Genomic DNA, 21975 nt, shown 5'->3' with positions numbered 1-21975 from the left:
CCCGTGGTGATGGCCAGCAGCAAAGGCACAGCGCCACCGAAGCACTAATGAGTTTTCCAGCCAAGCCATCACGCCCAGGAGGAGCTTACCCGAAGCGCAGGACCATGCCAGGGTTACAGCTCCTAACGCAGAGGGAGCAGCGCGACGGCTCGCAGCCATTTGGCCTTTTTTTTGCCTTATGGCACACGATTCAAAGCCAATTTTCTCATGGAATTAGGGGTACAGGTCCTCCCTGCTCCCAGCCGTGCTGGAAATCCCACAGCCACGCAGCTGCTGCAGCCAACCCGTCTTCTTGCTACTTGTTTTCACCGTTCCGTTCATTTCTAAATATATTCTGCTGTCTCTCCAAGTTACCACTCCATTACAACTATTTTCCTTGAAGATATTGCCGGCTGTGGGCAAACCACAGGAGTGTTCAAGTCGTTACATGCATCAGCTAGTAAGTGCTACGAGGATGCTGAGTACACGCTTCTTGCTCTCGACGTTGTATCAGCCCTCGCCATAAAACATTTTGACTTCCCAAGTTGGCGACTTTTAAAACTCTCCAGTTATGGACTCGATTCACCTGATCAGAAGCCTTGAACGCTGCGAGCCAGCCTAGAGTGCAACGACTTACCAAAACCACGTGTTTATTCTTTAGCACAAACCCTCTGCATACCATTCTGCCACCGCAGCAATTAGCTATTCGATTTTGCAAAACACATTGAGAAAGAAGGGTTGATTCAGGCAATAATTGCATCTTTACGAGCTTTGAAAGCAACTCGTGGAGCTCCGAAGGCGAGGCAGACCGACTGCACATCTCACGTACGGAAAATAACCCAAAGGAAGCCAAGGACGGAGCGAAACGGTGCCTTTTGCTTTCAGCCTCCTCAATAATTAATTCCACATGAAGAGGTGCTCCAGCGAAAAGCCACCTCCACGACAGGTTTGAACTTTTTTTCTTTTTTTGCCAGAGGAAAAGAAAAAAAAACAGAGACCTGAAACCTTACCTCTACCTTCCCGAGGTGAAAGATGGTTCATGGGAAAATCAGGACTCTTCAGGTGATTCAACAGCAGCGGCGGCGAATCCTAGGGCTTCAGCAACCACGGGCATGGGCCGGCCATGGGCAGCCTTCACATCAATTCTTCAGCCAGGGGCCCAGCATCAATTAACGAATCCTGCAAAAGAAGAGACAATTTGTCTGTGTTATCATCCAAATAATTCACACGATGCAATTCTCAGCGCTTTGAGTGGGAAAACAGCAGTTAAGGTCAACTGCTAATTCGCAGCAGCATCATTAAGAGCTTGTTGACCTTTTCCATGCTATCAACTGTGAGGGGTTTTTTTTTTCATTATTTTTGGTAGAAGGACCCATCAAGGTTCCTCACGCTGCAAGTTTCTTGGGGGAATAAAGCAAACGAACGCTTTAGGAGTCCAAGCAATGTGGATTTTTAATTCTCCCCTCCCTCCTTTGCCAGCACCACCCCTAAGACGGAAAAATTGCCCTCCAGGAAAAGGCAGCACAGCCCTGGGAGCAAATCCGCCGGCACGAGGCGGCATCCGTGCAAGCAAAAGGAGGTAAAAACCAGCCCCAGAAAATTGCAGCGGGTGTTTACAGGCCGCAGACCACCACCGAACTCGTAACACGCCGGGATAATTAGACGGCGCGGTGCCGCACAAAGGCGCTGCTGGAAAATTGCTGTTGTTACTAAGCGTGGAGCGAGATCTGGATCAAGGGGATTTCTCAAGTCCCTCCTCTTCCGCAGGCTCGCTGCATCGCCTTCAATAAGCCGGGGAGCCTCTGAACCCGAGAGGAGCATAAATAATGATTCCCCTCCCGAGGTACATCTGCTGTAAGGAGGCATCGAGCCCGCGATGCGTCCGTGCGCTCCAGCCGCCCGCTCTGCTCTGAGTCGCGGCACGGATCGAGAGGAACCTCGCTCCTCTCAACCCAAACGCCGGTATTTTATCAACCCCAGGGCTTGCAAAGTCCTTGCTGGGCTGAAAAATAAATTTTTTGCTCTTCGTATTACAAAGTATCGCCAGAATTTGAACAAAAAAGTCATTTGAAACGGGAACTCCAGAGACGAGCTCCGGAAAATCTCCTCCAAGCCACTCCGCGCGCTGCAGGCTCCATCTGATCCACCCGGCCACCACCAAGACAAGTCACCCCACTGCTTTTAAGTTTTATTTCTAGCAGCCAGCAATTAATCTTCATCAGCCTGAGCCACCTAAGGGCTGATAGGAAACCCAGGCGTGTAGCTGCGGGGTCCCCTCTGCCGTCACCCCACAGAGGTGCCCGTGGAGGTGCCCAGGCATCGCAGCTCAGCACACGGGGCTGGCAGCAAACCCTTTTTGTTTTAATTGCCTTACTTTGTGGGTTTTTTTCCTTGCTGGTTCAGCCAAGGGTCGGAAACACAGAGGGCCAGGCTGCGGGGAGGAGGCAGCAGCGGGATCAGGTTTGGTCCCCACAGAACCGCCGCATCCAGAGCCCACGTTAGGGCGAGGAATTACTTCCAGGATGTGCCTGTTCCCTTTTTTTCTCTCTCTCACATTGTTAGATCTTAATAACGCAGCCATCGTTAGCAGTACAACTGCTGTAAGTCACTCGTTATGATTTATCCATGCAAAATCAGGGAAGGCAAAAGGAGGGAGGCCAAAACCAGCAGCATCTCCAAGGAACAGCTCGGGAAACGCAGGGATCTGCACCCTAAAAGGCACAGCCCAAGGATTAGGGATGCTCCTGATGCTCCCACTCCGTACCCACAGGCACAGGAATGGGCACGAAGGTCCAGAAGAGGAAGAAAAAGCATCTTAATGACAGCTCCTGAGCCAACACGGGGATTGGGATGAAAGCTAGAAGTCGGGAGAGGCTGTGGTTGTTGTGCTCACTTCCACCAAATAAACCTAAAACAACATCCCCCATCCTCAGCGTGCTGGGAGGGCTGCGCTCACCTCCCTTCGGACAAAGAGATGGGATGATGCGAAGGAGGGAGGGTTAAAAACAGGAAAAATATAAATACTGACGGCAACGGTGAGTACGTGTTTGCAGAATCCCGGGGTGAGGTGTGTGGCAGGGGGGGGATTTGGCTCCCGGTGCTAAAAAGGGCAATTGGCTGTGTTTTAAAAAAATGAGCTACTCACCCCAAGCTGGCCCTGATGGAAAGGAAAGCAACTATAAGAGTACATAAAAAATATATATTGGAATTATATATTATTATTATATATTATATAAAGTATTATTAGAATTATATAGAGTATTTATATATATATATATGAAATGGAAAGAAGAAACATGGAAAAATGGAAAGAAGAACAAATAAACTGTCGGCATATTAAAATACATCAGAAATGACGTGATACAAAAGAGCAAGAGAAGCCAAAAGGCACAAGAAGAACACGGAGCTTGTGGGTTTGAGCACACTGAGGTATCCCCATGACCTAGGAACAGGGAATTCAGGCAGGGGCTGAGCACAGTCACTGCACAGGACCAGAGCAGTATCACAGGAATGGCAGAAGAATGCCCCAAATATTCCTGTTTGTTAATTAAAAAAAGGTATAGGCGAGCTGCAGGATGATACAGAGACATTTCCTACTCCGAGCAGCATTTCAGGCAGCTGGGAAACGACAGCTATCGGCGCTGGGCATTTTAAAGCAAGAGATCTTCACCTGGATCCTAAAGAGATCTTCACCCCGAGCACCATTTATCTGACTTTTCAGCCAGTTTTAACTTGGAGAATGCTGAAGGAAACGCTGCTGGGCCAATATTTGAACCACCAGGAGGGCGAGCAAGCGACCAGCCCAGCTCACACCCCACGCAGACGAGGGACACGCTGCTGCTGCAACCCCCGAGCAGGAATCAGAGGAAGCAAATAGCTGATGGCTATCAGCACAGATCACTCGTGGGGGTGTTTTCGCCAGGATTACAAGGTCGGCTGCAAACCCTACCAGCTCTGATGCAACGTACTTGGAGTTCTGTAAATGATTGAACTTTGCAGGGTACGATTTCTCAAGTAACTGGAATCGCATTACATAACACGGGATATATTAAATAGATTAATAATTGGCCAGGCGACAAGTCATAAAATCTAACTAGATCATCATCAATCACGTGCTCGTGCTGAAATCCCAGCAGGATCGGTTCTCGTGCCCTACATTACTCATTTCCCTGCAGGTCACAAGCAAAACTCCAGCTCGCGCCGACTCCAGATCTGCATCTTTCACCGCGCCGACTCCAAGCAAAGACGTTGCACGCCCTGATCAACAACTGCAAACTTGCATCTAGGAAGAGAAAACCTTCCAAAAACCAGGGGAGGGACGCGGCAGCAGAAGATGAAGTTAGCAGCAGCCTGCTTGGTGCAGCGAGGGAGTGACAAATGAAAGTAGCAGGTGGCGAGTCCAAAACCAAAGCAGAGACGGAGGTTTCTTCGCCCACGAGCCAGCGCGGTGCTCGAGCTCCTCGCCACAGGATGTTGTGCACGCCGAGAGGCTGTGCGAGCTCGAGGGGACACAGCACGGAGCAAAAATCCCCTGGTGGTGGCTAAATAAGAGAGAAAGCATCTCTGGCTGAGAGTCCTGTTAAATGAGCAGAGGCTGGAGAGCTGGGCGAGTGTCCTGCAGCTCCTGGGTCCTCTTGGAGGCTGCACTCACAGAACCGGGCTCCCATCGCTGCAGATCCCTTCATGCCACCCTTAGAAGAGCAACCAGCACTGTAAAGCAGGAATTTGGGAACAAAGACCGTGGGGGCTGCGTCGCCCTGCCCTGGCAGAGCAGCGAAACCAGGGAGGTTCCCAAATTACAACGCAGGCGGTTGCAAGGATGCTGAAAGCCCCAAAAGTGTTCGTGGTGAGAGGTCACAGCAGCACAGCCCAGTCGGTTTTTAGGGAGAAGATTGGAGGTGACTGCATTGCCACCTGTAAACACCCAGCTTAAGAGATAAATGTAGGGACCAGGCACCTCAGACCACTAGGCAAAAGAAAGCAGGGAGCCAAAAGCCTCTTTTTTGTGATTCTGCGAAGCTTGCTCAGGTCGGGGAGGCTGCAGGGCTGCTCTCCACGAGTCCACAGCAGCCCAGGAGCAGGAGAAGCGGCCGTCCCACTGCCAGCAGCCCGGGAAGGGTAGAAATGAGTGAAAAGAGCTGAATCTTGGCTCTCCTTCCCAGAGCACAACACCTCGAGGCAACAATAAAAGTCACTTACAAGTGGTATTAGGCACGAGCTTTCAGCTGAAGATATAAAGATACCTGGAGGACAGGTAAAGGAAGGAAGTATCCACAGGTTACGTACATCAACAGCACTGGGTATTTTCCCCCTCATCAGAAAGCCTTTGAATTAGTAGGAACATGCATTTAGAGATTTCCAACATTAAAAAAAAAGAAAAGTCCTTTCAATAAAGCTCGCACTGACTGGTGATCTTTGCTCTTCTGTTTTCTTCCAAAATCCTGCGCTCAGCGTTTCTTGCTCACGCTATTGACACCTTCCCCTGAAAGGTCCGAAGTGAGGTTTTAAAAGCGGCCACATTTTCACATTTTCCCCCAATTCTGCAACCCAACAAAGCACAGGCATTGAAACACCCGATGTAAATCAACGGATTGCACCGTGCATTTGTAAATGTGGTCAAAAACAAACAGGAGTGCCTGGCACCTTTGCATTTCAATATTTCACTAATATTTCCTAGCTAATAAACGACACCCTGCCATAAAAAGCAAGCAGGGAGGAGCTGAGAAGGATTTACTGTTGGTGGCATGTTGGCAAAATCCCTCGTGTACTTCCTTGTTGCTCAGTGCCGTGCTGCGCGTAGTGAGGACGCCAGGAGAGCAGCCTGCCTGCAAGGAAGATGCTGCACCAAAGCTTTTTTGCAGCTCCTCCACACTCTGAAGCTGTTGGGCCAGTGCAAAAGCCTCCTTTTTAGCTGTTTTTAACCTCCCTGGAGTGAGGATGCTCAGACAACAGTTTGAAGGCAATGTTAATTCTCACTACCTTCCCCCCAAAAAAAACGTACTCACTTTCAGGTGCCCTCTAAATTCAATTTTGCTTAAAAACTTGCAAACGTGTCTGAGCATCTGGAAGGCCTCTTCCTCTCCTTATCTCCTTTTTCATGTGCTGCTGCCTGATTTATACCCAACACCAAGTGCAGACAAGGGAGGGCAGAGCCGTTTTGCAAGAGGGCTCAGTCGGCTTTGCCAGGCCGCTGTCGCAAATTAAAAGGTCAGAAAAACAATCGCTGCATTTGGAAAGAATAATTTTACACAACTGAGCAGGCAACAACAACAACAACAAAAATATTAACTTTGTTCCAGTAAAGTGAGCTGTCTTATCTGCTCATGAGGAAGTTTAATAAACAGCTCGCTGTGCTGCTTAGGTTTCTGAACGCCTGCCAGGTTTTGCAGGGATCTTGCTTGTCCTAGCAGCGACTGCAGGGCTTTAAATGAAAAGCAGAACGTGTAAAATGCATTTTAGAAGAAATCTGAAAAAGAAATCGATTGGTTTTGTTAGTTTAGCCAATCGATACCAACAGGCAATGCTGTAAGTCGAGTTACAGCTGCGGATTGCTCCTGCTGACAGCGATCAGGCCCTGCGAGCTATCTGCTGGCTCCTGCTCCTGGGGATGCTGGCGGGGCTGAAGGGGCTGCCACACCACGAAACGTGGGGCTCGACCTCCTGAGAGATGAGCAAGGAGCAAAAAAAAGAAGGAAAAACATCAATGGAAAGGAAAAGCTGCATTCGTGCACTCGAGTCCAAGTATGAAACATCTTCCAGCGGGTCTCTGCGCCTCCTGCGCCCACGAATGCTCACCCCGCCGTAAATCTGAGTCTTCCACCTGCCTCATCGAAATGCAAACCTGAGAGTTGCCAATTTTGGTGTTTACACAAGCTGCTGCTGTTCCGAACCTGCTCAAAACTCCCCAAGTTGCTGCAAAGCCGCAGCGGCGCTCTGCTGGCCCCAGCCACCCGGCTGGGACGCTTCAGGAGCTCCCGTCCCAAAAGGGCAGGAGGCAAAAAGGGCAATCCAAACCTCGCCCTTGGCACAACTTGGCCAGTATCTACCCCTCTGAGCTCTGGAGAGCACCGAAATTGCTGCAGGCCCCTGCGAAGAGAGAAAGCTAACGGAGGAACTTCATTAATTACCGAAGGAAGCTGAGACACGGAGGCAGACCGAAAGCAGAAGCGTGCCTTAAAGGGGCAGGAAAAGCCCCAAACCAACCAAACCCAAAGCGTTTTCCTTTCCCCCTGCCACCCAGCACCCCGTCCGCTCCGTTTTGCTCGGTGACTGCCAACTTTGCCAACTTAATCCCCGGCTCGCTCCTCGCCCGAGGATCCCCAGCTTCGTGTCCCAACACCCTCAAGTCATTAACCGCCCTAACGGCACGCTGCCTATTAGTTCGTAATAACTTCCTGATGGAGATTAGATCAGCCTTTGCTCCTCCTTCACCGGCCGAGCCTGAGCTCTGTGGAGCTCAGATATCGCCCTCATTTTGGGGACGACATTCCCAGGATCGTCCTTTTCTCTCATTAGGGCCCGTTTGGTTCGCAGCCAAACGACGCGCAAATAATCATTTCCACGGCTTAGGGCTCCTGTGTTGCTCGGGTCCCTTTCCTCCCCGAGCCTAACCGTTATCTTACCAAGTGTCTGCTATCATCTGCAAACTGCTTTGTCAGAGCGATGCCAAGGGCTGATAACCGCTCGCTCTCCTGCTGTCAACCCGTTGGGAACGCTGCCGTTGTGTTTCGTTTCCACAGGGCTCTGCTTGGAGCTATCTCTAAGTAATCCAGCAGAGGTGATCTCGTAAAGAAGAGAGTATCTGCTCCGAGGAGCTGTGCAAATGCTAATGCCGTGTGCTGCAAGGACGGCGCATGTTTGGAAGTGGAATTTAAGCTGCCACGAGTTCCCTGTTCCAGCAAACCCAGCTGCTACCGTGCTTCAAAAAATGAGATAAAAATCAATAATCTTTGGGGGAGCACTCCAAATTTTTGAACCATCGTGCTCCGAGGAACGTGAGGCTGACTTTTCAATCTTTTCCACCAATCTTTTCTCTCTCTCAGCTCAAAGCCCATGACAAAGGCAAGCAAAGCTAACGCGATGCCCAAGCACGCGGATATACCACAGCGGATATAGCACGGAGGATATACCATGGTGCATATACCACAGCAGATATACCACGGCAGATATAGCACAGAGGATATACCACGGTGGATATACCATGGCAGATATACCATGGCGGATATACCACAGCAGATATACCACGGTGCATATACCACAGCAGATATACCACGGTGCATATACCACAGCAAATACACCATGGTGGATATAGCACAGAGGATATACCATGGCGGATATACCATGGCGGATATACCACGGCTGATATACCACGGTGGATATACCACAGCAGATATACCACAGTGCATATACCACAGCAGATATAGCACAGAGGATATACCATGGCGGATATACCATGGCAGATATACCACGGTGGATATACTACAGCGGATATACCACGGCCAATATACCACGGCTGACGTACCACGGTGGATATACCATGATGGATATACCAAAGCAGATATACCACGGCAGATATACCATGGCCAATATACCATGGCGGATATACCACGGCCGATATACCACGGCGCTGGGCTCGGCCCCTCACCATCGCTCCAACAGCTGTGCGCTGGATTACAAGGATGTGGTGCGGTACTTTAAACTGTTTACTTTCTTCCTATCCCTCATTAAAACGTGCTTAATAACAAACACCAGCAGCCCAGGACAGATGTTCTTGCCTCGTCGTCTTCCGCAGCAAAATGCAGTTTGAAAAAGCAAACGGAAAAGGGTACCGTGTCTTAAACAGACCAAGGATGTTGTACATAAAATTAGAGAGGTTTCAACAATTTCAGTCCATTTGTTAAGGCAGTGAGGGTGCTCTGGAGTCCAACAGCCACAACTTTGATATTAATTTACACACCTGGACTTCTAGTTCTTAATTATCATCATCTTACGCTTTTCAACCCTAAAGATACTTTATTGTCCTGATATCAAACCCAATCCTCCCTGGAAAGGGAGGGAGAGCTTTAGACACTGGGAAATCCCAATTCTCTTGATTTCAAGGACTTTGGAACTTCACCTAAATCAGACCTCAAACATCACTTCCTGAGGGCCTGGGCCATGCTGTTTGATGGGAAAAATGCCAGGGGAGTAGTTTCCAAATGGGTGTGCCATGGTAGATGTCTTCTCATACCCATCCCCAAGGGGAACAACCAAGGGGATATATCTTCTCGGCCAGCAGCGACAACATAAACGTGTAGTTCACACCTTCAGGAGCTCTCCACGCATTTGCAGAGATGTAATTCAGCTGGAATAACAACTACATCCAGCGGGGGGAATAAAAACCCGCAGGGAAGGAGGCTCAGGAGAGGAGCTGTGCCGGGAGCCACGGCCGGGCTCAGCAGCAGGGCAGTCACACGAGCCCTCGAGAGCTCTCGGCAAGACTAAGTGGAAGCTGGAAAGCTCTCTGCAGCACCAAGCAGACACGTTTCTAACACAAACAGCCCTGTCCTCGGCCCCACAATTTCAGAGCTGTATCTCATCTCCTTCATTGAAGCCAAACTGTGGCAGAGCTCCTTCTATCCAAAGCAGTTTGGAGGTTTCAGAGAAGCTGACTAATGGGTTTCTTTTAAAGAGCAAAGCTGGTGGAATCATTTTAGGATGTTCGACGCGTCTCAAGTGCCACGTCTTAATGACTGAATCTATTGGGATGATGAAGGGGAAAAAAGAAATGAAGGCAACTTTGAGCAACAACTGGCACTTGAAGATGTGGAAAGCTGCGCTGCTCCCTCTGCCCCCATTACTCACATCACTGCATCTGAGATTTTGGTACAATGCAGATAAATCCGAGAAACAGACTGGATATGAATCCAGGGGTACCACGTTTACCCTAATCCCTGGCTGCCCATTAAATAACCCAAAGCATATTAATGCTAAGAAGACAATTATGCTGGAATTCCAACTCCATATCCTACGGAATACAATAATTCCATATATGCATGATATAAGAACATGTAGCTATGGCTACGGTAAGAAAATTCAGTAGTAAAAAGGTAATTTGGGGGATTTCTGAGTGAAAAAAATGTCAAGCAAAACCTTCACCACCGCTACGTTACTGCATACTAAAATATAACGCTGTTTAAACAGCTGAAAATGCGTGTTTATCCTTTTTGATTATTTCAGTATGATGCTTAGAGAAAAAGAAAAAAAAAAGCAGACTTTATTAAAAACCAAATTACTTAAAGCAGTAAGAACACTTGCGGATGGTTTCCAAGTCAGGACCCTGCCTTCCTGCGGCTCTGGAAATAGAGGATCACCAGGAACAGGTGCCTGCCCTCATGGAGAGATGAAGTTAACCCGAAAGCTTTGCATCTTCATCTCCATGCTTTCTAATAAATAAAAATAAAAAATAATGAAAAAACCAGCAATTTCAAAATGTTTTAAGTTCACCTGCAGCCACCATTTCAGCTATTTGATTTGCCCGAATCGATCCAGAATAGAAGTTGGGAAGGTGGGGCAGTATTGCAGCCTTGCCATCCCTCCGACCGCGCTGCGTGCACCCTGCAAACCCTGCCCTGCTGGGGAAGGCGTCGTGGTCCCTGCTGCTGACACCAGGCATCACCCCATAACTTCCACACGTAATGCCCAAGCCTCACTGGGGCTGAGGGGAAAAGCAGATCTGTGGCTGTGCCTGTGGAGCAGATTCTGATCCCAAAGGCAGACCGGAGAGCGCAGGTCCCCAGCCCTCTGCACCCCATCGCAGCGCAGCATTCCCATCACAGCTCAGCATCCTTTCATCAGCTCAGCATCCCGCTGCTTTTCCAGGCAGCCTGCGATCCCAGCCAGGCACAGGCAGGGCTGGAAAAGGCCTTTTCCAAGGCAGGTGCTTATAAAAAAAAGCATTTCCTAAAGGAAGCCCCGCAACGTGAATTGCAATGGTCCAAAAGAGGGGGAAAAGCCACTTACAGACTGCTTTAAGGCAATGCGTTGAGAACTGTTTTCGCAAAAAAATCAGAAATCCAGACGCCCTGGGCACTCCAGCCCACTCTGCTCGAGTTTCTTCCACCCCTGACTCCAAGCCCAAGCTCCCTGCTGCTAGCAGCCCTTCAGCAAGCTCGGCTCAAGCATCAGAGGACATGGCCGAGGGTTTCCACCTGTGGCTCGCGGCACCCCGAGCAACCCCGCTGCTGCGAAACCCCTCGATCTAGCCCCGTAGCACTGCGGCTCCTTTTCAGAATGAAAAGCAGATGGTAAAGGAATCAAAGCACGTGCAGCCAGAGCAGTTATCTAAGCAGTTATTGAGAGCCAACGTCCCTCGTCGCTCTCCAGCCGAAGCGCACGGCTTTCAGATTTACAGCCCCGACTCTGATCCGCTCCCTGCTTTGCAAGAGCAGGGAATTTCCTTCTCCTTTTCCAACAGCAGCTCCGCAACCGCATGCATTCGGCAGTTTTGGAGCCAATCCTGCTCCGAAGCCTTAGCAGGAAGGAAATACGGAGCGGCTACCCCGGAGGTGGCACCGAGATGCGCTCTGCTGAAGGAACTTGCACGTCTCCTGCATAAAAATACCGGCTGAAGGGCAGCACGCTTCTTGGTGAAGCCACCTGCAAGAAGCCGAGGGTTTCGGACACTTTGGGTACTCCCAGCTGTAGGAGAGCAAAGCACGGGCAGGATGAGGCTGGGCACATTCAGGGGATGCCAAACCCCACTTGCCAGGGCTGTCTTTAATTGCACACCCATCTCCTAAGAAGCGCAGAAAAAGCCTCGTGGTGAGAAGTGGGAATATTTGGGCAGAAGACAACGGGGTGGGGAAGAAGCTCCCTTAGGTCTCCATCAGCCCCAAACGTGGCCCGGTGATTCCTCCATCGAGCCCATGAATTCTGACCGTCTCTAATCCCACTTCATTCAGATACCTAGACAGGGAGCTTAGGAAAACGCATCTCAGCTGAAGCACCCGTTAGGATTAATCCGCATTTAATATGGATTAATCCTCCGGCCACGTTTACACGAGAGCACCAGGGCTGCAGCTCACTGCACAGAAACATTACGGGGAGGGAGAGAAAATTACAAATCCAGCAAAAAGCAGCCAGCCCTGCGTTTTAGGTGGTAACCAAAGCGACCTCCCTGTGGCATCACCATCCTGCTTGCTCCGTGTACTGCGTGGAAGGAAAGGCGCCCGAGCAAGGCGGCATTTATCGCTCCCCACGGCAGCAAAACGAACCAGGAGCAAGTGCATAAAAGAGAAGGGAGAAGGAGGAGCTGGGAAGCCGTGAGAGCTTCCTCCTGCTTCGGTTTCTGCAGGTGCAGAATGGGGATTACTGGCACCGGCACCTTCGTAAGCGCGACGCGATTTGCTCGCTTCGCCTTGCAGAGCAGCAACGTCTCCGCCGCGAGTGACTCTGAAAAATTGTCACCGATCTGGGAAAGGAAACTGCACGAATCCAAGCAGATGGCTAATCAAAAGGTTAGCTGCTGGATCGCCAGCCAGAGGAAATAAGGTTTTTTCTTCGGCGAAAATAAATCACATGGATAACATAAACACCGGTGGCTTAAGTCAAAATAAAAGTTGAGTGCGATTTGGACTTAAAACCTTCATCTTCAACCCGTTATCAAGGCGCTCCTGACTTTTAGTAGTCTGGTGTTAAAATAACAGTGGTCTTGCCCCGGTCCTGGCAGGCAGCAGCTCGCAGCACGGACTGCTGGTCACGTTACCAAAATGCAAATGGGTACAAAGAAAGGCATCTGCGGCTCATTTCGGGGGCAAGATTTTCATTTATCGGCAGCCAAAATCGTCGCACTGTCACATCACCCGGGCTGTGGCTTGGTCGGAGGAGCGCTTGGCGTTTGTTTCCTTTTTGTGTTAAACACATCAAAATACAAATGGACAACGCCAACGTCCCACCACACGCTGGTAAGAGCTGGTAAGCAAGCGCTGGTCTGCGGCAAGAGACATTTTTTAAAATGGGCTGTTGGGAGCTGAGCTTTATATATAAAATTTCCATGGTTACCTCCATGCAAGTTACCATGGATTAGACGGGACTAAGCACTTATTTTTCCAAAGCCATTTATGAGCATTTAAGAGATTTTTCCGTTCCTGCCTCAAAGTATTTCATGCCATTAGCCACTGTTTTTCTGATCACATCCATTTCTGTATTAAGTCTTAACCAAAACTTAATTTTATACTTCTACAGTTTACACGAGCTGCATCAGGGATGCATGCGATCGGGAGATACGGCGTGCATTTGTATAAAACATCGAGCTCATTTTGACAGCTAGCAAATTCAGAGGGTGAATTCAAGGCTACCAGGAAAGATTTTATCCTTCTATCAGAGGAGACAGCGATTGGATCAAACAGATTTTTCCAGATGTTCGAAGAGAAGTCAGGGGCTGTACCCGCATCCATAACCGTGGCCAACAGCTATGCAGCAGCATTTAAACAATATTAATGACTCCTGCCAGCTCTGAAGGAAACCAAGGTAAAGCAGCGATCCTTTTAGTCCAAAGAATAAAACCCTGAAGAGGATGCAAATTAGAGTTGTTGGTGCTCAGCACCACTTAAGGAAAAAACTCTCACCTGGGAAGGATTTCTGTATTGGTAGTTCAAGGAATACCAACTTCTTTTTACCACCATCTCCAAGATTTATTCTAAGTGCTCCACCAAAAAGAATACTGTTTCACAAGGGATGCCAACGCGTGATGAAGAGCCGAGCTTGAACATCAGCTGCTCCGTCAGGAGGACACCTTACGCTCAGAGAAATGGGTGCTCGGGTACGATGAACGACGGCCCCCCTTCTGTGCTGGAATTTATTTCTGCTCAGCAGCCACCCATGACTTATTTCACTCACCAAGAGCCACCAAACCCTACCAGCCTCGATCCTCCCGCCCCACAAATACCCACACCGTGCCCCTTCTTTCTCTCCCCTACACACTGAGTAAATAAAATCCCCCCAAAGGTAAGGCAGAGCAGGCAAACAGTTCATCTGGAAGGTCTCGGTCCCACCTGACTGGGACTATGGGTGTGCTAAAATGGAATTAAGACACAGAAAATGAGTTACACGCCCCTGTTATTTGCAGCCCTACTTATCTTCCTCAAACTGCCAGAGGCATCCTAATCCCCGCTTTCAAGAGAATCGGTTCTTAAAATGAAAGGCAAATCATTTTCAAAGCCAGCCAGCCCAGAGGGGCACGGGCTTGCCCAGCTGCCACCCCCAAGGGGTCCCCAAGCCCCAGGAGAAGACATTTGGGAGATCCCCTAGCCCGGGATCCAGCAGGATCCTCCTCGGGATCCACTGCTGCAGCCCTGCCCTCGCTGGGCAGGGGGCCAAGATGTATTAAAGACGATTTCATCCCCCAAAAGGCAGTAGGGAAATCGTGAATTTATCCAGGCTGTCGCGATAAAGACATCACCTCGGTGCCACGCACCTCGGCGCCCGTGGGAGTCGCACGGAGCGGTTTCTCCTCGAGGCATTATCGCATACGCAGCGTGCACCAGATGGCTGGGACGTGGCTGAGCTGGAGGTTTCGACCACATCAATATTCCCCTTAAGTTGAAACAGCTTCCCATGGAGTTTTGGAAGCACAAGTTCGTTTGGATACCGTGCAAATTCGGTCTCCTTACTTCAGGACATTTTTTGAGGAGATGCAGATAAGCGCTGATTTTAAGAAAACACACTACAGAACAGCAATATATGCAGATGAAAGGGAACTATATTTTTTTAACGGAATAAAAGACATGGCAAAACACTAACGTATGCAAAATATGCTTCAAAAACGGTATTTTTTTTTTCCAGATCAATCCTAAACAAGAACTCCTTGTGATCAAAACCACACAGAAATCTAAAAATAGCTGGCCAGGGAAAACACTAAGCAAACATTTTAAGGATGCTTCCCCTTTTGAAGGGATTTATTCACTATTTTTTGGTTTTCTTTCTTTCTTTTGGGGTTCCCAGAGCTGGTCGGGCGTGAGGGGGGTGGCAGCGCCACAGTACCGGGCTCCCTCATCCCGGCACTGCATGGGGACACCATGTCAGCACACCTGCACCTTTTTTAAGAAATTTCAAAGCATGGAGCAGATGCTGAAGCCATTCACGCCGGGAGCAGCCCTTCCACAACCGGTTTATGTTTCCAGCCCTGCCACAGCGAGTCGCCTCCCCGCCGTTTGAAGTCTGAGGCGAGCGAGCTTCATCGCAAGCCTCGCCTGCAAGTAGCTGCTTGTGGCAGCCAGCGGCGGGGCGAAGGCTCCTCTCCGCTTGAGATAGCTCTCTCCAGAAGAACTTGTTTAGGAAAAAGACCGTGGAAGCTACTGAAAATTGGAGAAATGTGGGCAAACGGCATTAAAAAAGTCCTTCCTGGAGCAGGCCGCCTGAGAGGCTCTAGGCTGCGTGCCTCACGCTAGGCCACGCAGGCCAAAGCTGAAAGCTGCCTGTGGATTGAGCACATTGCTTTTGAGCGATGCTTTTCTTAGGTTAGGTCCTCTCTCCTCTCAAAAACACACCCTCATTTCCTCAGATTTTCATTAAATCTGTACAAAATTTGCACCGCCTTGGTCACAAAACACCCCCCGCCTCTCCACACAGAGGTTTCACTTCAGTCGTGCCACTCATTTCGTGCCACACTCACCAGCTGCTGGTTCTTCTCCCCTCTCCTTTCCCCAAAAGACCCCCAAGTGCTCAGAAATCAGCCCTAAAAACCTCCACAAAACGAGGCGAGGCTCTGGGCACCCAGAAGAGAGGCCCTAACCTCTCTGAGGTTTTATTTCACAGACCTTTAAGGACACACAACAGAAAGGTACAAATGTGGAGCACCAAACCAGAGACCAACACCTCCCTGGTAGACAGAAATTAAACTTTAACACGCCTCAAGAGTCCTCTTGTAGCAATATGTATTTGAAGCTGAGCAAGTGTAAGCCTTAACATGGTTTTAAATATCTGCTTGCAGGAAGAAACAAGATCAGCTAGGAGGATTTGGCTACATACAAAGTGTACTCATTTCCCAGAATGAGCAAATTAAAGAACAGTAATTTTTTTTTATTTATTTTCATGTAGAAATGTGATCATGCCACCTCTGGAAAGCTATCCACGAGGCTTGTGAAAACTAATGGAAGTACAGAAAAATCATCTCGGAGAAATTCTGGAGTAACAAGAGGGGCTGCAGGGAGATCGCCAGCAAGAATCCACATTGGAAAGCAACCGGAGGGGGATGGGAGGGCAGGCAAACTGCTACAAAATCCAGAAGCTAAGTTCAGCAAATACTATTTACTAAAATACTAAAAACAAGGACTGGGATCCAAACGCGAGCTGTGCAGACGTCCATCTGGCAAATGTCGGAGCCGTCCTCCCAAAGCTGCCTTGGCTGTGTGAGAGCAGGACTTCATCTGCTAAGGGGAAGAGATGGGAAACAGCTCACAAAACTCCTCCCTGCAGGCTCCAGGCCCTCTGGAAACTGTATTTCTTTCCTTTTTATTCCCACCATAGGAAATAACACACTAGGAGATACTGTTATCTTTTGCAGCTTGGTTAATAATGTGCCTAAAGCTCTTTTAACATCTACAAACGTAGCCTGGCTTCGCTTCCAAGTGCTCAGAATTTGGAAAGGGATACACACAAATTTGTCTCTCAAGAAAACATGAAACTACCCTGTCCAGGCTGGGATATAGGACATACAGGATATAGGACATACGGGATATGGGACACACAGCTTCATAGTTGTGCAAAAACTACAAATACTCCTTTGATACGAGTGCCTGAGTCTTGTTAACTCTCCTCGAAGATGTGCTTCCAGCCAACTACACTGCTTTAGCCAACTGATGAAACAAAGAACATTTGCCCCAGGCTCGAATGGATGTTTCATTAATTATGTGAGAATTAAGCGAAGATTAAGCGAAGATGGAGACCTCTCTTCCAAGAGCAGAGGTCAAGAGCTGAGAATTGGTTTGATTTCATGGACAACAAACTGACATCAGCAAGAGGCAACGTTTCACAAATGCGGTCTTAAACTCAGGCCTGAGATTTTTGTAACACTAATATTAGGGTAGAGACCGGGTCCACTGGAGCAACCCGATGAAGGGCACGTATGACCAGTGGCATTAGAGACCCTGCAAGGTGAGGTGGAGGGGTTTAATTTGGGGTAAAAGACCTGGCCTTTCTGTCAGTCCAGCAGAGCTGAAGCTGAGCCACCAGAGAAGATGCTGCAACACAGCTAAAACATCTGTATGCGTGGGGCATCTACCATCTGCCCAGGAACAGGCAGGAGCCATCACCTTAGAATCACAGATACAATCCCAGAGTGGTTTGGGCTGGCAGGGACCTTAAACCCCACATGGTTCCAGCCCCCTGCCATGGGCATGACCCCTGTCCCCATCCCAGGCTGTCCCCAGCCCCATCCAGCCTGGCCTTGGGCACTGCCAGGGATGGGGCACCCACAGGTCCTTGGGCAGCCTGCACCAGGGCCTCGCCACCTTTATTAGGAAGGATTTCTTCCTAATTTCTAATCAGAACTACATACTCGAGACGAAACTTGTGTCTCACCTCGCTCTTCAGTTCCTCTTGGCGTACTGCTTTCTCCTTAGCTGCGGGGCGTTCAGGGGTCAGATGATTGCAGCAAATTAATTTTCCATTTAATACGCAATTTTCGACGACCATTCATTGAGCTTCTTGCCCTTAATCATTTTGCTTAATTCGTCTATCAAGGTTGGTTTTCCTCTGTGCTAAGTGCAAGGCCAGAGGGCTCTGAGCAAGCCTCGTGCCAAGAGCTCCGCAGCCCCAGCTCGCTCCCTGCCCGGGCTGCAAGCCCCTAGAGCCCCCTGCCAGGCACAAAAAACGCTGCCAGAGCTGCTGTCGTGCCATAACTTTTCCCCAAAAAGGTCCTGTTCTGCAAAGCTGGTGGAGCAGGCACCTAAAAGATCACAGATACGTCATCTCGGCTCTGTGCAAGGCAAAACCCAGCAAAAACTTACAATTTGTTCCACATTCTAGGGCTTTTTATGTCATTTAGATAAGAATCCCTGTCAGTTTAGGCTCTGAGCACAAGAGACACTTTACAAACCTGACCATAAAACAAGGGCTCTAGTGGCCAAGCTCAGCCCTGACCCGAACCTCCCCTGCTTGGCCGGAGCTTTCACTTCAATAACCCTGAGCGATGGAGGCAAACCCCATCCAAGAGCTGGGGAAGAGGAGAAAGGAGAGATTGGATGCAAATGCCAAGATTACTGTATGGAAACGACATTTTTCAAAAATATTACACTTCCAAAAAGTCCTGGCACGAAGCGAGGAGTCACATCACTCATCAGCACCTGGGAATGCCTGAGACTTCCCATCCCGGCACCTCCTCTCCCCAAAATCCCACAGCAGACGCTGGACATTGCATCTCTCTTCCCAGTTTCTTACTGGGAGCTTCCCGAAGCGCCTTCTCGTGGGTGAGGAAATCCAACAAAGCTTGGGTGTTGCATTTTCTTGCGTGAACAGGGATGAAATCTATTCTGCCTTGCCATCGAGGATTCAAGTGGGTTTACCTGATGGCCAGTCGCTCCACATCCTTGTTCCAGCCTGCTTCGCGTTTCCTAAGTCAATTCCTCTTTTTGTTCACCATTAAAATTACAGATTTTTTCCTATTTCTTTTCATAAAGCAGCATTAATATTTTATGATTGCATTCTCCTGCATCGCAAACGTATAAATAACTCCAGATTGCCGAGCGCTCCGGCCGCCAAGAATCTGTTCTCTTCTGACTTCTTGTGTTGCAGGGGGGGGGAAAAAAAGTGCACGAGGTACAACGAAAACGCAGCCTGACATCATCCATAATTCTAGGCTTGTTCAAAGGCTTCCCATCTCCTTAAGAAGATGAAACCATCCCAGCAGGTCTGGCTAGCAGGGACGCGGAGTAATGCGGATCTAATGAAACTGCAGGAGCCGAAGAGGCAACGCAACAGGCTGGGCAGCAGGAACGCTGCTGCACTGAGATTATTCACTCATTTCTCCTTCGTTTTCCTAATTCTCTGCCGATGTGTTCTTTGGCCAGCTCCACGCAGCCGAAGCAGAGAAGCGTTTTGAGGCTGCTGTTGAGAATTGCAGCAAACGCTGCTGGCAGAAGCCCGTACGGCGAGACCTCGTGCTATCACACGCAGCGAGGGAGTTTGGGAATCGTATCCTTGCTGATTTTCCCCCAGCTATGAGAATACGCCCTGAGATTTTCCACGCACGTGCTACATTTTTGAGGTTATTCTTCCTTCAAGGCTTCCTCCAGTCATTCGGATCCACTAAACTCTCCCCATGATACGCTGAAATAATCGGGTTTTTTTTTGACGGGAGCCAGCAGCAATCCTGAAGTCTCATCTCAGCCCCGGCTCGGCATTTCCATCCTTCCTCCTTCGAGCACATAAATGCCTGCAAGAACTGCTGAAAAACACCACCACCAAGTGCTTTTCACTCAAAATTGGGTAGAGACACACCAAAAAGCCATACAACCCCACGGGCTAATGAGGGCGAGCCAGCTCTCCCAGCCAAATAATTTGCCACAAATTCAGACACGCGGAGGCCACCACAGCCTCGTGCCCCAAATTGCACATCAGGGATCTTCGCTGGACTCCCAGGGACGGTGCTGAGCTTCAAACCACTCGGTTTCTGCCTTCTGCTTGTGCCAGCCACGAGCATGAACGTGGCAGGATGGGACCACGGCATGCACCAGGCCTTCACAGCCGAGCTGGTGAGCAGAGAGAAGGAAAAAAAGGGAAACTACAGGGATGTAATTTCACAAAATAAATGAACAAAACCACTCAGGCTCTCCGAGAACAAAAATGCTGTGCCCATCGACTTCTCACACACCATGTTTTCACAGCAAAAGCACGCAAGTGCAAATCGTGGTCCCGTGTAACTACAGCAGAAGTAACGCTGCCACTTTATCAGCGGATGGAAGAGGAATGACACCGAGGAGGAAAGAGCTTGTGCAGCGGCAGGCCGCTCCGACAGAGCAATACTGTGTGTTTTTCTAATACATAATAGATCAAACAGCTTAATAAGAAATAAGCTCGTTGCTGACGGAACAAATATTCAAGGGCATGAAATACTGGTTTAAATTATTTCACTTACAGACTCAAAGAAGGGAAAAAAAAGAAGCCTGGGCTGAGCAAGCTGCATGCAAAACCAAAGCGCCGTGCCAGAGGCTGGGGGCTTCGGCGTGCCCCCGTGGACCCTCTGCTCCTTTCGGATTTAATATGCAGTCATACACTCAAAATTACTTGCCTCTGCCTTACTTACGTCAAATCTGCTCAGCTTGCAAGTCATTTTTATTTTTTTTTCCTTAGCTGCCTGCCTGGTAAAGTCACCTGGGAGTTCAATGTCAATATACGCCGCGCTTTGGAGCAAAGGCTCTGCCATCAGAGCCCTTCATTACAGCAGCAGGCATATTAAACGCGTTTATACATTATTCTTTGTTGATGTTTTACTTGCTTTAGCCGGTAACTTTGCTTTTGGTTCTTCTTACGGATGGCCAGGATGGTTGGTGTTACCAGTTACTAAAATATTTCAAGTGGTGTTCTCCTACAAAGAGATCTCACGCCTTAACACAAACCAGGAGCCACTGACAACTTCTAAGCCCTTCAGAAGGAAAAAAATAATAATTTTTATAGGGAAAGACACCGAGCAAAACTGCAGTAGGCTCCGGAACACCACGATATGCATTTCTATCTCGAAAATCATTGAACAAATCCACTTAAAAAATACCGAGCACAGCCCCAAGGCCACAAGCAGAGGAAAGCGGTTTAGCAGGTCAAACGAGACAACGCGTGCTTCAGGAGCCCTGCTGAAGCCACGGCAGCGGGTCTCGCATGGAAACACCGTGCAATGAGCCCCTGTGTCTGCCCAGGAAGGATTTCTCCGCTCACCATCACCCCGCAGAACAACCCAGCTCTTCCTCAGCAATGCCAGGACCTCCAGCAATTACCCCCGGACGTCCTAATTGAGTCAGCGACTGGAGATTTTCATTTCTCCAGCCCGCTCGCTGCAGTGAGCCCTGATTTAATTTCCCCTAAATCTCCCCCAATAAATTACTTTCGCCCAGCCTTTGCCTCTGCGAGACCGCTCGGGCGGAGGCCCGGCACCGGGAGCGGCCGAGAAATAGCTTTGGGGAAAGTCAGCAGCCACCTCTGAAAGGTTGTCCTTTACAATAAATTAGGCTGAAAAAAAAGGGAAAAGGGTCAGAAGATAAAGGTGAAAACCTACCAAGAGTTCTGGGGCAGTATTAACCACAGGAGAGGCTGCCACGAGGCCCCACCGGGCGTTATAGGGCTCTGTAAGGACACGCTATGAGGTCTGCAGCCTTTTTATCCTTTTGCTGGTTCTCACTCGGTGCTTCACAATTTAAATAAAGAGCATGGAGGGGAAAAAATGAGAAAGTAAAGTCTTAGAAATCAGCGTGCTGTGGCTCCCAAAGCCCCCAGACCCCATGGGCTCGCGAGACGTTTGGCGTCGTGCCCACCGAGCCGACCCCGGCGCACGGAGAGCTCTCCCGATGAATGCAGCTAAGGCCCTTTTCCCCAGATTTAGCAAGCCTAATAGGTTAAAGTACACGTCACACCCTTTCTCTACACCCACTCCATAACTCTCGTCTTTGTTATGCAGACAAGCAGGCGAGCAGCTTGCTAAGCATCTCCGCGTGTTTACAGAAGGCCGCGGCACGAGCGCGCCGATCTGCCCCGCGAGAGGTGGCTCCGCTGCAGCTCCCAAAAAAAAAGCAGCTCCCAAAGGGAGCCCCGGGTTCAAACAATACCTGAAAGGCTCGGCTGCGTGCTGCAGGCCCACAGGGGTGACTGGAAACACAAGCTCCCCAAATAAATATTCCTCCATGGTGCTCAGAAAGCCTGGATAAATTCTGAAAGCTTCAGGGGGCGATGCGGAGGAAAGGGGTGTTTGCAGCTTGGGTGCTCCCAGTGCCATCTATTTGGGTGTGAGCTCGCAGAGAACGAGGCTAGCAA

General features: G+C 49.4%; 1 protein-coding gene across 5 annotated transcripts in view; it reads right to left on the bottom strand.

The window, feature by feature from the left end:
• The window catches only part of NCOA1 (nuclear receptor coactivator 1), a 149804-nt gene that overhangs the window by 104323 nt on the left and 23506 nt on the right, over positions 1-21975 (bottom strand). For 4 of the 5 annotated variants that reach the window (XM_032185474.1, XM_032185477.1, XM_032185479.1 and 1 more), the window contains exon 2: positions 990-1158. The gene's annotated coding sequence lies outside the window, so the exon portion shown is untranslated. Of the gene's footprint in view, positions 1-989; positions 1159-21223; positions 21258-21975 lie in introns of those variants that run through there. The other variant, XM_032185475.1, reaches the window with a different exon arrangement.

The sequence above is a fragment of the Aythya fuligula genome, chromosome 3 (genome assembly GCF_009819795.1).
Source record: "Aythya fuligula isolate bAytFul2 chromosome 3, bAytFul2.pri, whole genome shotgun sequence".
Taxonomy (NCBI): domain Eukaryota; kingdom Metazoa; phylum Chordata; class Aves; order Anseriformes; family Anatidae; genus Aythya; species Aythya fuligula.
The sequence above is the reverse complement of the archived record's forward strand: the minus strand, read 5'-3'. Positions and strand labels throughout refer to the sequence as shown.